The 11,202-nt window shown below is 32.8% G+C and overlaps 1 non-coding gene across 1 annotated transcript; it reads left to right on the top strand.

The window, feature by feature from the left end:
• Positions 1–557: 557 nt before the first annotated feature.
• On the top strand, positions 558–629 carry TRNAR-UCU. Its single transcript has one exon. It is a non-coding gene; the product is annotated as a tRNA-Arg (tRNA).
• The last annotated feature ends 10,573 nt before the right edge of the window (positions 630–11,202 follow it).

Raw genomic sequence — 11,202 nt, 5'->3', positions numbered from 1 at the left:
ACTAGAAAAAAAACATAGATTGTTAGAATATTGCTCTTCTAGAGGGATCATCTAAAAAGCAAGATATTTGAAACCTATTCATACAAAAAGGCTGACATAGATGTTATGGGTCAATTTTTTTATTGTCCATCTCTTCATTCCGTAAAGGAGCCGAATGAAACAAAAGTTTCACGTTCAGTTTTGAATTAGAGACGTTAAATCAAAATGATGAATCAACGTCGACTATAACCCTTAGCCTTCCAAGCTAACGATGCGGGTTCGATTCCCGCTACCCGCTTCTATTTTATTCTATTTAAATCTATCTTTTTTCTTCGAGAATGAATCTAGAATTCTTAAAGAATTTGTCAATTCTTCATTTTCATTTCTTAATTTAGTTTTAGTTATATATATTCAATTATATTCAATTGATTTTTCTTTTTATTTTTTTTTTTCTTTTATTCTAAATATTTGATTTATTTTATTTTTATAATTTCTAGAATTCTTTATATTTGTTTGATTCTTTAATCTTTTTAATAAGGTTTAGTTAAAAAGGTTAAAGAATCAAATATAAAATAGAAGCGTCCATTGTCTAATGGATAGGACAGAGGTCTTCTAAACCTTAGGTATAGGTTCAAATCCTATTGGACGCAAGTTGTTTGCATATCTAATTTCAACCTTGTCCTTCTATTTTTTTGATTTATTACATTTTGATTCGAATTCATTATATATAATATTCAAATGAAATAAAAACATATTAAAAGATACTAATTATAAAAATTGGAAAATTGAATTACAAAATTATTTAATGATTCATCAATTTTTTTCTACTTGTTCCTGGAATAAAAAGAGTTCCATCTGTTCTTTAATAGCGTCCTTTAAAAGGGCTTCTGCTTCCCCAGTGAATGTCTTGGTAGAAGATATGATTTCTTTGAATTGAGGTTTATTCGTCTTTAAGTAAGCACGTAACTCAACAAGAAATTTCCTTACCTGTCCAATTTCTAATGAATCAAGATAACCATTCGTTCCGGTATAAATAGTTACTATCTGTTCTTCCACAGTAAGAGGAGCTGATTGGGATTGTTTAAGCAACTCGCGCAATCGTTGACCTCTTGCTAATTGATTTTGAGTAGCTTTATCTAGATCAGAAGCGAATTGTGCAAAAGCTTCTAATTCTGCGAATTGTGCTAATTCCAATTTTAATTTACCAGCTACTTGTTTCATGGCTTTGATTTGAGCCGCCGATCCAACTCTGGAAACTGAAATACCAACATTAATAGCGGGTCTTATTCCAGCATTGAATAGATCGGCCGATAAGAATATTTGGCCATCTGTAATGGAAATTACATTCGTAGGAATATAAGCTGAAACATCTCCCGATTGAGTTTCAACTATTGGTAAAGCAGTCATACTTCCTTCGCCTAACTGAGAACTTAATTTAGCGGCTCTTTCCAAAAGACGCGAATGTAAATAAAAAACATCCCCTGGATAAGCTTCGCGACCTGGTGGTCTTCGTAATAGAAGAGACATTTGCCGATAAGCCTGTGCTTGTTTGGAGAGATCGTCATAAATGATTAAAGTGTGACGTTCACGGTACATAAAATATTCAGCCAGAGCTGCTCCTGTATAAGGCGCGAGGTATTGTAATGTAGCTGGAGAATCCGCTGTTTCAGCTACTACAATAGTGTATTCCATTGCTCCTCTTTCTTGTAAGGTAGTCACCACTTGAGCCACAGAAGATGCTTTTTGACCAACAGCTACATAAACACATATTACATTTTGTCCCTGTTGATTGAGAATTGTATCTGTGGCTACTGCTGTTTTACCTGTTTGTCTATCTCCAATAATTAATTCTCGCTGGCCCCGTCCTATGGGGATCATCGAATCAATAGCAATAAGTCCTGTTTGGAGAGGCTCATATACCGAACGTCTTGAAATAATACCGGGAGCGGGAGATTCTATTAATCGAGATTCCGAAGCTGAAATTTCTCCTCGACCGTCAATTGGTTTAGCCAGGGCATTTATAACACGACTCAAATAAGCTTCACTTACAGGTATCTGAGCAATTCTTCCTGTTGCTTTTACTGAACTTCCCTCTTGTATCAGCAAACCATCACCCATTAATACAACACCAACATTTTTGATTCCAAATTCAAAGCAATGCCTATAGTACCTTCTTCAAATTCCACCAATTCACCCGCCATTACTTCATCAAGACCATAAATACGAGCAATACCATCGCCTACTTGAAGTACGGTACCAGTATTTACAATTTTTACTTCTGTATTATATTGCTCAATGCGTTCACGGATAATTTTACTAATTTCATCTGCACGAATGGTTACCATGAAAATATCTTAAATTTATTTTTTATAAGAAAAAAATGATGCCTATACTCTATTGTATAATAGAAAGCCTAATCAGTTATTTTTTATTTCATCATCCCAAACATGCCAATATTAGCACTAACAGTACGTAAATGTAACTCGTTGTTCAAGCAACTATTTAGAGTTCCTAGAGCTCCCTGTAAGGCTTGTTGTAAAACCCGCTGTCGAACTTGATTAATAACTCTTTGTTGTTCAAAATCAATAGCTTCGTTTTTGTAATTTTCTAATTGTTCCAAAGTCGTATAAATTGAATTAATTAAATTCAATTTTTCTCGTTTGATCTCAGAATAGCCATTCACCCGAAACAGATCTGCTTCTGTTTCAACTTTCCTTAAGCGGGCCTGGGCTTTTTCGAGCTGTTCAATGGCGTTTTCCTGTAATTCTTCTGAGTTTCGAATAGTTCTCCAGATTTTCTGTTTTCGATTATCTAATAAATCACGTAATGAAAGTAGACTCTCTTTCCATCCATTTCAAAATGTCTATGATCTCTTCCCGAACCAAACATGAATCTTTCGATTCATTTGGCTCTCACACTCAATTACTTATCGGAAATTTACCAATTTTTTATGTAATGAGCCTATCCTCTCTTCTCTATTCAAAGTGAAAACAATTACCAATATAAGACTAGAATATTCGGAGGACTCTTTTGACCAAACAAATATATGTCAACAAAGTTGTTTTTTTATTCAAATCCAAAGACTTCTTTTGAATTTATACATAGGTCATCCATCGATTACGCATCGTACAAAGGGGAGGTTTAAATTCACCCGTTTTTTATTTCTCGCCATAAATAGGATTCAAGCCATTTTTTTTATCGACATGAGTGTTTTATATCGAAAAAAAATCGAATAATTTTTTTGAAACCGTTTCCTTTCTGTATTAATATAGCGGTAGAAAGAGTACTACACTGCGTATAGACTTCAAACTCTTTTTAACCATGGTAATAGTCCAAAATTTTTGGTAAATAGAGAATCAAAGTGGATTACCAATAAAGCGCGAAATGCTATGGTTCTTTAAGATTTTTCTTAATTTATTCAAAAAAGAAAATGAATTCAGAAGTAATTCGCGGGATTCTGCACATTTTCTTAATTCTAACTAAACTAAAAAGTGCAGTTTGGTTAAATCCAATTTATTCTTTGAAATAAACAACTCGCACACACTCCCTTTCCAAAAAAAACCAGTAGACCTAACACTACACTAAGATTTATTGGATTTGTTGCTAAAATATCGGTATTAAACACGAAACTTCCGGCGGATGGCCAGGAGCCCAAACAAAGGAAAGAATCGGTTATATTTTTCATATGATCTCATCTCCTCTTATGAATAGACTAATTATCTTTCTAATATTCCTATTAGATAGATAATATAATAATCTAATTGGAATATATAATTATAGAATTTGATATAATTTGGATTGGTCAATCAATTGGAAGATTCCCTAAAAGAATGATACTTCTTAGAATTAGATACCAGTTCTTTTATCAATTGCAAAATCTATCTAGTTTGAACACTTTCAAAAAATTATCTTAAAAGAAATAAAAGAGGGGTTCATTGGACTAAACAAAAAGAAGAAAGAGGGTGAATAAGTATGTGAATACCTTTCAATTAGTCCTTCTCCTGTGTTCTTATCCGAACAGATAAAGAATTGTAGGAGTGAATTATTAATATAATTCGAAAAAGGAAGTCCACATATGTATTTTTATCTTTTTAGGATTAAACAAAAGGATTAGCAAATAAAAGTGCTAATGCTACAACCAGCCCGTAAATTGTTAAAGCTTCCATAAAAGCCAGACTAAGTAATAAAGTACCCCGTATTTTTCCCTCTGCCTCTGGTTGTCGTGCAATCCCCTCTACAGCTTGCCCTGCGGCAGTGCCTTGACCAACCCCAGGTCCAATAGAAGCAAGCCCTACGGCCAATCCAGCAGCAATAACAGAAGCGGCAGAAATAATTGGATTCATGAGAATTTCCTCGTAACCTACATATAAAAGAAAGAAATAGTTAATGATATAATCGACTAATAAATTCTGACTTCATTTTTCAATTACCAAGACTTTTTCAGTTAAAGTAATTAATAAAAATAAGAATTAAAAATTGAAAATAATAGTTATTAAACGAATTACTTCGAGATTTCTTTTTTCGTCTCGAACTACATAGTTTTGGGGGTGAATCTGTATAATCTTTGTTCTTCTCTTACCTTAATTTTGGAATCATTCTTTGAATTCTTCGTTTTTTTATACAATTTCTTTAGTTTTTTAATTTTCAATTCACAATTAGAGCTGAAACGCAAGGACTTTGCTTTTCTATCCCTATAGAAATTGACAGTAATAGCGAGGCCTTTTTTATATAGAAAAGATTAGTTATTTCAGATATATGGTTAGTTCATATAAAACTAGTTCATCTATAATATCATATCACATATACATAGGTTTCTTCTATGCTGTAAACTAATTTTCTTTGTGTTTTAGATTCAATCGAAATTGAAATTCATTCTTTGAAACCTAAAAAACCTTGACTGATCCCCTCACTTCTATTTTTTTTATCATGTTTTTTTTTAAGCTCCCCTTCCCTCTTTTCTTATTCTCTTATCCCATATGGATACAATCAATCTAAATAAATTCATTCGATTTCATTAATGTTTCAAAGAAATATAGGAAATTGGGTGATCTAAATGTTTTTAATTATCTTTTGATCAATTGTTGAATTAAATGTGAATCAAACGAGAATCTACTAACATTCTATATAGTATCTTTTTATCACACATTGTAAACGTAAATATCATACAGAATTCTAATTCTAGCTATTCATTTTTTTGAATATCCAAACTAATATATACTAATCGAATAGATCTATCTATATCTATCTATATATCTATAGATAGATGTTTATTTTGTAGATTCTATTGAGCCACAATATATGTGTGGCAAGCTAAACAAAAAAGACTATTTTTGAGAAAACTAGTCAATGATGGCCTTCAATGGATTCACCTATATAAGCCGCAGCTAAAGTAGCAAAAATGAGAGCTTGAATACCGCTTGTGAATAATCCAAGGAACATGACAGGTATAGGAACTACTAAAGGTACTAAAGAAACAAGAACAACAACTACTAATTCATCAGCTAATATATTTCCGAAAAGTCGAAAACTAAGGGATAAGGGTTTTGTGAAATCTTCTAATATGTTAATCGGTAAAAGGATTGGAGTTGGTTGGATGTATTTACTAAAATAAGCTAATCCTTTTTTGAAAGACCCGCATAGAAATATGCAACTGATGTAAGTAAAGCTAATGCAACGGTAGTATTTATATCATTTGTGGGTGCAGCTAACTCCCCATGAGGTAATTGGATGATTTTCCAAGGTAAAAGAGCCCCTGACCAATTAGAAACAAAAATAAATAGAAACAAAGTTCCAATAAAAGGAACCCACGGACCATATTCTTCTCCAATCTGAGTTTTGCTCACGTCTCGAATGAATTCAAGAACATATTCAAATAAATTCTGACCGAAAGTGGGAATGGTTTGCAGATTTCGAATAACTAGAATGGCTGAAACCAATAAGATAGCAATTACAACCCAAGAAGTAATAAGTACTTGGGCATGTACTAGGAAACCCCCTATTTGCCAATAGAAATGTTGACCTACTTCCACAGCAGATATATCGTATAATCTTTTTAATGTGTTGATAGAGCATAATAAAACATTCATATTGTCCTGTCCTCTAAAAAAAGAAGTTGAAAAAAGGGAATTATTTTTATTCAAACATCTCCTTTCCCTTTTGATTTGTCTACTTTCATTTTTGATTTTGAATACCGATACTAATTACATAAAATTTTTGTTTGTTTTCTATTTTCATTTTTGTGCAATTTCTTACTAGTATAGTAAGCGATTCCATAAATCTATGAACCCCTCGAAGCAAATTCAAGAATTTTTTATCTTATTATTAATCAAGAATTTCGTATATATCTAGACCGACCCTCACAAATTGCAAAAACTAATTTGTTAAGAATTAATCGAATTGAGGCTATAGCATCATCATTAGCTGGAATTGAAATATCAGCGAGGTCCGGGTCACTATTTGTATCAATTAAACAAATTGTTGGAATTTCCAAAGTTATACATTCTCGAAGAGCCGTATATTCTTCTTGTTGATCGACGATTATTACAATATCTGGTAAGCCCTTCATATATTTAATGCCGCCAAGATATGTTTCCAATTGAGCTAATTGTCTCTTCAATATAGCGGCATCTTTTTTTGGAAAACTATGAAATCTCCCCGTCTTTTGTTGCATTCTCAAGTCCCTGAACTTTTGAAGTCGTGTTTTTGTAGTATACCAATTCGTTAACATACCGCCGAGCCATTTTTTATTAACATAATGACACCGAGCTCTTATTGCAGCCCGCGCTACTGAATCAGCTGCTTTTTTTTTGTACCAACAATTAAGAATTGTTTTCCCCCACTTGCTGCATCAAAAACTAAATCACAAGATTCTGATAAAAACCGAGCAGTTCTAATAAGATTTGTAATATGAATACCCTTACGCTTTGCAGAAATATAAGGTGACATTTTAGGATTCCATTTTCTAGTACCGTGGCCAAAATGAACACCAGCTTCCATCATCTCTTCCAAAATTATGTTCCAATATCTTTTTGTCATTTATAATTATCCCCACACTTTTCTTTCATTTCCAAATAGAAATTAGATCAATTTTTTGAAATGAAAGAAAGAGACCCAGTATACTGAAATAGAAAAAAATAAGTGTTCCGAAGGAACCTTCTCTTCTACTGAAAATTTGCCGTTGATAAAAAAAAGATCGGGCCATTTTTTCTATTTCATTGAATATGATTCGTTTATTTATTATGTTTCTTTTATTATACAAAATATATACAAAATAAAGTGACCGGAGATGAATACGACCTTAAGAATCATTATTTTAGGAATTCTTAAATCCTAGATTATTTTGATGTATCACATAAATTCTTTTTTTTGTTTCCGGGGTAATCTTGTTATATTGCCTTTGCTTTGAACGGTATATTATTCTTTTGAATCCAGTACCAACTGGCATCATTCCCCCTAAAACAACGTTCTCTTTCAGACCTTTCAACCAATCTATGCGACCCCGGAGAGCGGCTTTTGATAAAACTCTAGCAGTTTCTTGAAAACTTGCTTCAGATATGAAACTTTGAGTATTCAAAGATGTTTTTGTTATCCCCAATAATAGAACTCGATAGCAGATCGACTCTTCTAAGGAACGCCCAGCTCGTTCGGCCCGCAACAATCCAATTAGTTCGCCAGGCAAAAAAACATTAGACATTCCATCTTCTGAAACCAATACTTTTGATGTTATTTGACGCACAATAATTTCTATATGTCTATTATGAATGTGAACTCCCTGGGATCGATAAACTTTTTGAATTTGATTAACCAAAGAAATACGACTTTGCGCTATAGTTAGCTCAGCACTAATGAAGAATCCCCAAGGAATGCCAAGAATTCTTGTTATACGCCCATTCCAAGTATCCACTCTCTTTTCTAGGTTTATGGATATTGAATCAATCGAACGAACTTCCAATACCTGTTCTACTTTTGGAAGACCTTGTGTTATATCACCTGATCTCGATTTTTGATATATAAATGTAACTAATATATCTCCTTCAGAAAGTATTTCTCCATAATGACCATGAACAGTTGTTCCAGGAGTCGCCAAATAAGGGTTAGCCGATCTTATTCCTACAGAATCCATTTGAACAGTTAGAATTTGACCCGATTTAAGGTGTGGTTCATTTTTCGTTTGAACTATACATACATTTTCGCAAATAAATTGACCAAGACTTATTATGGGAAACGTTTTTTTTTCACAATAATTATGATGGAAAAAATGCCAATTCAAATAGAATGGATTTAAAAGGATGTTACTAGATAGATCAGATTTATAAATGATCTCGTTTTCGTCTATTAAATAATATTTGAATACTTGAAAAGTTTCTTTTAATTTGTCAAGTTGCCCGTTTTTATTTATCGAGATCTGATTATTAGTAATTAAAAGGTAAAAATAAAAATGGGCAACTTGAAGGGCTATTCCTAAAGGACCTAACGAATTTTGAATTGGAATCAGAGGATCTCTTTGAATTGGATTTATTTCTTCTTTTATCCCATTGTAATATTTTCCATCGTGGAATGATCGTATTTGAAAACAATTCGATGATGACAAAATTATTAAAGATCGGCATTTCTCATTTCTATTCAACAACATATGAATAGTTCCATGATTTTGACTAAGTGATTGTTGAACTTTTTCCCTCGGATCTATAAAAAAAAATGGATTGATGTTGGTCCAGTCCGACTCATTATCCAAGATAAATCTTGAACCGAGCGGATCTTTCCTTTTTCTTATATATGAAATATGGGATTTTCCTAAGTCCATTTTTAAGAAATATCTAACCAAACCTTTTATACTTAGTTCAACAAAAGAAGCATGCCCTTTTTCGATAGAAGACAATTTTTTGTCTTGATCCCAATTTAAGACTAAACAAGTCCGAACTAATTGAATACTTGTATTAGAATTAGAAATTCCCCGAATTGATTTTCCATTTCCAGAAAGAATATAATGAATAATTTGAAGTTCCAAATTATCTCTTTCTTGTAACATATCTTGGGAAAAAAATTGGATTAAATTGATCCTATCTTCTATTTCATATAAAATGACCGGTCGAACCAAAACAAAATACTTTTTTTTCATAATTGTGATCCATTGAGCATAGATCCAATTTTTCATTTTTTTTTTTGATCCTTTTGAATTTTTTTTTACCGTTCTCGGTGGTATCAACATGGCACTGTGCCGGGATATCTTATCCATTTCTCCGGGAAAATAGATATTCCCGGAAAATATTTTTAATTGAATCTTTTTTTTTTCTTCTCCAATCGAACCAACCCGCTTACTTGACTTCTTATATTTACAGTGATTGGTGTATCTACTTCAATAATACTATTGTTCCGTACCATTATGGAAGAAAATTCTGGTAAAATATACACTTCTTCGGGAATGAAAAAAAATTGATCTACTTTAATTTGGTATTTTGTCTTAAATTCTTGAATTCCTGGATACTCGATTAAAAAATCCTCTTTTTAAAAATGTAATTTATATCAATAGTCCTATATTTAGTAATACCCGAGCTCTGTGTTCGGTATTGAGGATCATCGAAATAAGCAAAAATACTATTTCTACGAAAAATACCATGGATTGGTATTTCAATCGAGATACTGGAAGCTAACATTAGTGCTTTGTCTCGTTCTTGAATCGATTGGAATTGAAATGGAATAATGAATCGATTTCTCCGCCTCTTTGCTAATAAATCCGTAGTATCGTGAAAAATAGCAGGATGTGTAAAATGACAATGATCTTTACATAGGATTTGATTATTTTTTGAATAATCTGAAATCCTTCTTTCTTTTTTTCAGAAGGAGTGAAACGAAACAAATTATGTCTTACTTTATTATTACTTGCTAAATGGTTACAAATATCTCTTTCTCCTGTAGAAAGATAATGAATGTTCAATTGATCTTGATCTTTTCGGGTTGAAAAAGAGACTGAAGCGGATCTGTCTGATTTTCCTGATAAAATCCATAAATGACTTGTTTTTGGTAAGATATGGACATTACTATATTTAAATTCTGATGCATGATACACATCCGTACTCCAATGCATTTCTCCTTCTAAGTCAGAATAAACATGTTTTCGAACTTTTTCTTTTAAATTAAAAGTATATGTTCCTGCGAGAATCTCGGCAATCACTTGTTCTGATTTTACATATTGATTATTTTGAACTAATAGAAAACTTTTTGGTGGAATAGTCACATTATGTATAATGTCACCATTTTCAATACTAACATACAAGTCTATATAACATAGAAAAGCAGGATGCCCGTGACGTGTACGTGTAGGATGAACCAAATCCTCATTGAATTTAATTTTTCCATTATAAGGTGCTCGCACCTGTTCGGCAGTCCCCCTGTGAATACTCCGCCAGTATGAAAAGTTCTTAATGTTAATTGAGTGCCCGGTTCTCCAATGGATTGGCCCGCAATAATACCTACAGCTTCTCCTAATTCCACCAAGTGACCTTGAGTAGGACTTTGACCATAACACAATCGACAGATCCAAGATGTATTCCTACAGGTAAAAGGAGTTCGTATAGATATTGGTTGTGTTTGAAAGGTTTTCAATCGATTGAAAAGTCCAATTCCAATATCTTGATTTCTAATGGCAATGCATCGTGAACCTCTGTATATATCGTCTGCTAATACACGACCAATTAATGTTTGTGTCCAACTACTTTCCGGCATCGTTTCATTCTGGGTATTTACTGAAATTCCTCGAATGGTACCACAATCTGTTCGACGTATAACAATATGTTGAACCACTTCAACAAGTCTACGTGTAAGATATCCAGCATCTGATGTTCGTACAGCAGTATCTACAACCCCTTTACGAGCTCCGTAGCAAGAAATTATATATTCTGTTAAAGATAGCCCTTCGCGTAAATTGCTTTGAATAGGTAAATCAATCATTTGTCCTTGTGGATCCGACATTAATCCTCTCATACCTACTAATTGGTGTACTTGAGATGCATTTCCTCTAGCTCCCGAAAAGGACATTATATGGACTGGATTAAAAGGATCGGTCATTCTAAAATTAGGATTCATTTCTTGTCGAAAATATTCACTTGTAGCATACCATATCTCAATGGATTGGCGTAATTTTTCTACTGCATGTACATTTCCATAATGATGCTGTTTTTCCAAAATCAAATTTTGGTGTTCAGCATCTCGGACTAGCCATCCTTT

Source organism: Vigna unguiculata, unplaced genomic scaffold, assembly GCF_004118075.2.
Source record: "Vigna unguiculata cultivar IT97K-499-35 unplaced genomic scaffold, ASM411807v1 contig_3, whole genome shotgun sequence".
Taxonomy (NCBI): domain Eukaryota; kingdom Viridiplantae; phylum Streptophyta; class Magnoliopsida; order Fabales; family Fabaceae; genus Vigna; species Vigna unguiculata.
The sequence above is the reverse complement of the archived record's forward strand: the minus strand, read 5'-3'. Positions and strand labels throughout refer to the sequence as shown.